We start from the raw sequence: 6000 nt of genomic DNA on the forward strand, positions 1-6000 counted from the left end.
TAATGTTACTAACGTACTGAAACATTTTAAGAATTATTTCAATAAAAAGGTTTTAATTTATTTTTCTCGAGAATAAATTTTTTAATAAATAAAAAAATCAAGGAAATTATTTTTCAAACACCGAAAATTGGACTATTTTTATCATAATCAAAGGATAACACGTTAATTGGTACCATTTTTTAACGGGCGCTGTGGGGGTGCTAATCCTTCCTCACACGTAACTGACTCCCGAACCCAGACAGTTGCGCAGACCCTAAAATTATCTTTTTAATAAATTTTAATTAATTAAAAAGATATGTTTTAATAGGTGTCCAATCGCACCTAGCTAAAAAAGATTGGTGGCGACTCCATTATTTTTTATTTTGTTTTCAAATTCGTCGGGCGAACACAAAACCGTTACGACAGCTTGGCGACTCCACTAGGGACGCCTTTTGTTTTTGAGAGTCAGGCCAAAATTAACTACTTGTTATCCTTAAATTTTGATTTAAAACAGTCTTAATCAATTTCTTAAATTTTTATTTTTCATTTTTAGTAAAAAAAATAAAAAACAAAAAAAAAAAACAAATCAAAATAAAAAGGAAAAAAATTCACACATATTTCTTTTACTATGCCTCTTATGTTTTATTTTTTTTGTATATATTGCTCTCAATAAATTAAGATATATTTGCACACAATGGCACGATGCATCTCATACATGAGCTTTATACCCAGGCTCCGTCCTTTATAAGAGGAAGTAAAGTACCTATACTCTCGTGAGGTGATAACCTCCACAATGGCAAGCGAAATACTTCCACTCGAATTGAACCCTTTTCGTTCGTAGCCTGTAATGGGTGAGGATCGGGATGCCTTACTAGACCAACATGAACGACAGTGAGGAATAATTTGAGAATCTTTAGACTCTATTAATCCAAATCCAGCATATAATAAGCCTAGGAAACCAGTCTTATGTTAAGCCTTGTCCATCATCTTGTAGTAAAATACCTAAGAATAAAAGTTGTGTATAGTATAATACAAAACAAAACAAAAGAAAATCTCAAAACACTAAAAAAACAAAAAATGTTTTTTTCGAACCACACTAACTCAATTTTGTTTCATTTTCTTTTTTGCATTAATCATATCATACAGTTTTGCATCGAGATATTTGCTTTAGGACATATTTCTCTCAAGAAGTTTTCATGGATCCCATATAACTACAGATTTGCTCATCTTCAGTCAGTGTGCCATGTGAGTTGTATAATAAAGTACATGTTTGGTCGAAAGAAGCTTAACAAAAGAACGGAGATTGTTTGCCTACCGGTTATGTGTCTGAATTACCTAAAAAAGTGCATTTAGATATCACACAGAATGATTTAAAAGAGTTATCTACTGTCTGAGGTCAGTTAAGTGAAGAAAGAAAAGAAAGTTTTTGTAAAAAATATGGGCAGATTGCATCCCTCATTTCAGTAGTCATCAATGAACAATTGGTCAAAGCAGCTATATAGTTTTGGGATCCATCCTATAGATGTTTCACTTTTAATCAGAAAGATTTGGTGCCAACTATCGAGGAGTATTCGATTTTGCTCGGGATAGAACTACAATGTCCAGATAAAGTATTTACCCGAAAGCCAAAATCAGGTTATCGTAAAAAGTTAGCCAAGCTTATGAGGGTTAAAGTAGAAACCATTGATTCCTTTACGAAGTCTAAAGGTGAACATCTCGACATTCATTGGGACTTTCTCCGAAACTTCATTCAGGAGCATTTGGATAATGATTAAGGTATGGATGTGTTTGCTCTAGCATTGTATGGCATGGTAATCTTTTCGAAGACTTTGAGTTATATTGAGATAACTGTGACAGACTTTTTTGAGCAAATTAAAATCTAAGCAATTAATCCCGCTCCAGCAGTCCTAGCTGAAACCATCAGGTCATTGAATTTCTATTGATGAAATAAGAAAGGACGATTCATAGGATGTGCATCTCTATTATACGTATGGGTCAGAAGTCATTTCAAATGTGAGAAGAGTGCATTTTCGAAACCATATCTTTGAAATAAGGCACCGCTTGAAGAGTTTTGTAAAAGCCAATGGCCGACATTAAAGACTAAGAAAGAATGGGTCATTTTCTTGTAAAGGCTTACTGGGGATGAAATCGAATGGATGACGCCTTAGATGCCTCATATGCCCTTGTTGTATCGTGAAGGAAATGAGCCATGGATTTCGTTATTAGGGCTATAAGGCATTGTAAGTTACGCTTCATTGATGGTACTTAGGCAATTTGGTGTAAAATAGTTTGTTCCTGCTACTCATGGCCTGGTCCAAGTAAAATTCATTTATGGGGAATCGAATCCATCAAGAACCTTGGAGCAGTTGATCCAAGCATGGAAGAGAACACAAAGAATGAGGTTAGGGCCTTTCATCGATAAAGTCACTTCTGATTATCAGATTTGGAAAGCAATGCGGCCTAGAGACATAGTACTCCCTCCTGATAATAGTTCATATCAATTAGTTAATCTTTCAGAAAAGGTGCAATTATCAGAAGTTGAGCTTATCAAAAAAGAATTAGAAACTGAAAAAAAAAGAATAAGAAGAGAAAATTTGAGACTTCACGAGAAAGTAAGATAATTAAAATATGAAACGGAAATATAAGGGAGCAGATTAGAAAAAGTCATAAAAAAGTGGGATCTGGCTAATAGTGATTTGAAAGATCTACACTAAGAAAATAAAAGGTTACGAGTTCAATTCAAAACTGAAAAAGTTATCAAGTCTTACCTTAGCCGACAACGTGAAATGGATGAGCTCCGAGAGGGAATAAACCAATGGAAGGCCAAAGCTCAAGAAAAGCAAGAGGAGACCACCAAAATTTCTCAAGAATGTCAGAATTTGAAGGGATTATACTCTACAATCTCAGTAAGATTGGTGGAATGCCAAAACGAAAAGGAAAGATTGAAAGTCATGCTTATAAAAGAGAGAAGAAAGCACTTCAAAGTACTGAACGAAAAAGAATCATTTCACCAGGTGATCCAAGGGTTAGAGATACAACTACAATACCATAAAAGCTATATTTCAGCAATGATAGATGAGTGACATAGAAGGAAAAAAGATTGGATCTTCACATGTGATTTAGAAAATGATGCTCACATGAGATGGAAGGCAGAAAGCTTAGGGAGGCAACAGTACATAGAGCACTTGACTAATCAAGTTTGCAAGGCACTGAGGAAAGCATGAGAGATGGTTGAAAAGGTAGAAGCATTAAGAAGAGAAGTCAATCCCATAGGAGAATATGGACAGCGCCTAGTGAACTTTCTAGATGAGACGAATGACCATTATGAGCAAGTCAAATGCTTCTATGGATATAACTCTAGGATGGTAAATCTTATGTAATAAAAGTTGTATAGGATCAATAAAATTTTAATGTTGAAATTCGTCCAAGAACAAATATCTTCCAATTGCATTCATGCATCATATACATAATTTTTCATAAAATAAGTAAAAAAAATAAAATTTTCAACACATAGCATTCTAATTTTTTCTTTTTTCTTTTTCAAAATAAAAACTTTATGGTGATAAAGGTTCAAGAATAGCTCACCCATTAAAAATTTTGGCTCAACCTACTCGTCATTCATACAACACCAGGATACAGACAAGAATCATGAAGCAAGAACAGGCAAGTCGATTTGAGAGAATTGAGAAAGCTCAAGAAGAACTAAGAGGGGATCTGAGCACAATAATGGATATACTCAAGAAATTTGACAAGGGAAAAGCAGTAGAAGAAAATCTTAGCTTTCAAGAACAATCGTCAGATATGGTAGATCCTGTCTATCCTTTAGGGTTTGAGCCACGACTGAATCAACCTTTACAAGGAATTAGAGTACCAATTCTTACTCTCGGTGGATATCCTAATCTTTTTCCAGGAATGACATCCACACTTGCTCCAGGATAGTTTTAAAATTTTGTTAATCCCATTATGATAGAAAAACCACCTGAGCCAATCTTAGTTCCAGATTTGGATGATCCCAAGGAAAGAGAAAAGTTAGGGATGTAGACACTTGAAAAGGTAGAAGATACCAGTGCCAGGGAGAAGATGAAGTCATTGGAAGAAAAGCTTAAGACTATAGAGGGAATGAATTTTTATGGCTCCACAGATGCGACTGACCTTTGTTTAGTTTCAGATGTGGTAATTTCACCTAAATTCAAGGTTTTTGAATTTAAAAAATATGATGACACAAAATACCCAATGACCCATATCACCATGTATTGTCGAAAGATGGTAACATATGCTCGAGATGAGAAGTTGTTAATACACATATTTCAAGATAGTCTTACGAGTTCTGTAGTTAGATGGTATGTCCAACTAGATATGACTCATATTCGTTCTTAGTAAGAACTTACAAAGGCATTCCTTACATAATATCGGCATGTCACGGATATGGATCCAGATCATCTGTCCCTTCAAAGTATGGAAAAAAAGCAACTGAAAACTTTAAAGAGTATGCACAAAGATGGAGAGACGTGGCTGTACAAGTTCAACCTCCTCTCACTGAGAAAGAAATAATAGTTTTATTTGTGAACACCTTGAAAGCACCGTACTATGAGAGATTGATAGGCAATGCAACTAAAAACTTTGTAAATATGGTGATATCAGGTGAGATCATTGAAAATACCATAAAAAATGGTAAGCTCGATGCAGGAGAGACAAGTGGAGCAAGAAAAGGTGGAGTTCCCAAAAAGAAAGAGAATGAGGCCCAAGCAGTAAACTTTATAGGGCAACAATTCAGAGGTTTCACACCCTACTCTGTACCAGTCTATCAAACCCATTACCCTTCCATAAATAATGTTACATCCATCCCTCATCCATATCAGCCATACCAACCACTACAATCACCAACTTATCCATCCTATTTTCAGCCATCTTTTCAAATACCCACCTATTCTTATAACCGTCTTGTTGTACCTACAAGACCAGAATAGAGACCTGATAGTGGTCCAAGAGCCCCAAGAAATACCTAAGAAAAACTCACTTTCGATCCCATTCTCATGACATATACAGATTTGTATCCCAGACTTGTTAAAAAATATCTACTTGTTCCTGTCATTGTTGAACCTATGAAACCTCCATTTTTCAAATGGTATAACCTCAATTCGTATTGTGATTATCACTACGAATTATGATTATCACTATGAGAATCCAGGTCATTCCACTGAGAACTGTACTGCTTTAAAACGTAAAGTACATGGGTTAATCAATGAAAGAGTATTAAATTTTGATACCAGCCAACAAAGGACTCCAAATGTCAATGGAAACCCTCAACCAAATCATACCAGACCATCAGTAAATGCTTTGGTTGATGGGCAAACAAGCTATGTGAAAAGAAGAATAGAAGAGGTCAAAACTCTTATGGCTAAAGTGTTTGAAGCCTTGGTCAAAGCTGACATGTTGAAGCTAATAAAACCTCAAAATTACTCTGAAGCAATTAACTCAACTGAAAATTGCAATTATCATAAAGGTGTTCTGGGGCAGTCTATCGAGAATTATCACCAATTTTGTCAAAAGGTACAAAAATTGATGGATGAGGGTCAAATGAAGTTTTACCAAGAGAGAGAAGAGTTGGTTAAAGTGTCTATCATTGATTCAAAGAATAAGTTTGGGCGTAGATCGATAACTATCTATTATGATGATAAGCCAACACTGAAGTAAGAAAAACCCATCTCTCGATCGGTGGTGACAATTAAAGTTTCTGGCCTTTTTTCATATCAAAATGATAAAGCAGTACCTTGGAAGTATGATTATGATGTCATAGTCAACCTAGATGCTACCAACATAATGAGTGTAGGAGGTATAACTCGAAGTGGTAGGTGCTATACCCTAGAGGCTCTAGAAAAAGCTAGAAAGGAGAAAGCCAAGGGAGGAGAAAAAAATGAAAGTCAGAGTGGTCTTGACACAACCTTAGAAAAAAGAATATCAGAAGCCAGTATCTGAGAGTGAAGCAGGTGAATTTTTAAAGTTAATAAAACATAGCCAGTA

The sequence above is a fragment of the Durio zibethinus genome, chromosome 18 (assembly GCF_047325235.1).
Source record: "Durio zibethinus cultivar Kanyao isolate XHJ-2024 chromosome 18, ASM4732523v1, whole genome shotgun sequence".
In the NCBI taxonomy this organism is placed as follows: Eukaryota; Viridiplantae; Streptophyta; class Magnoliopsida; order Malvales; family Malvaceae; genus Durio; species Durio zibethinus.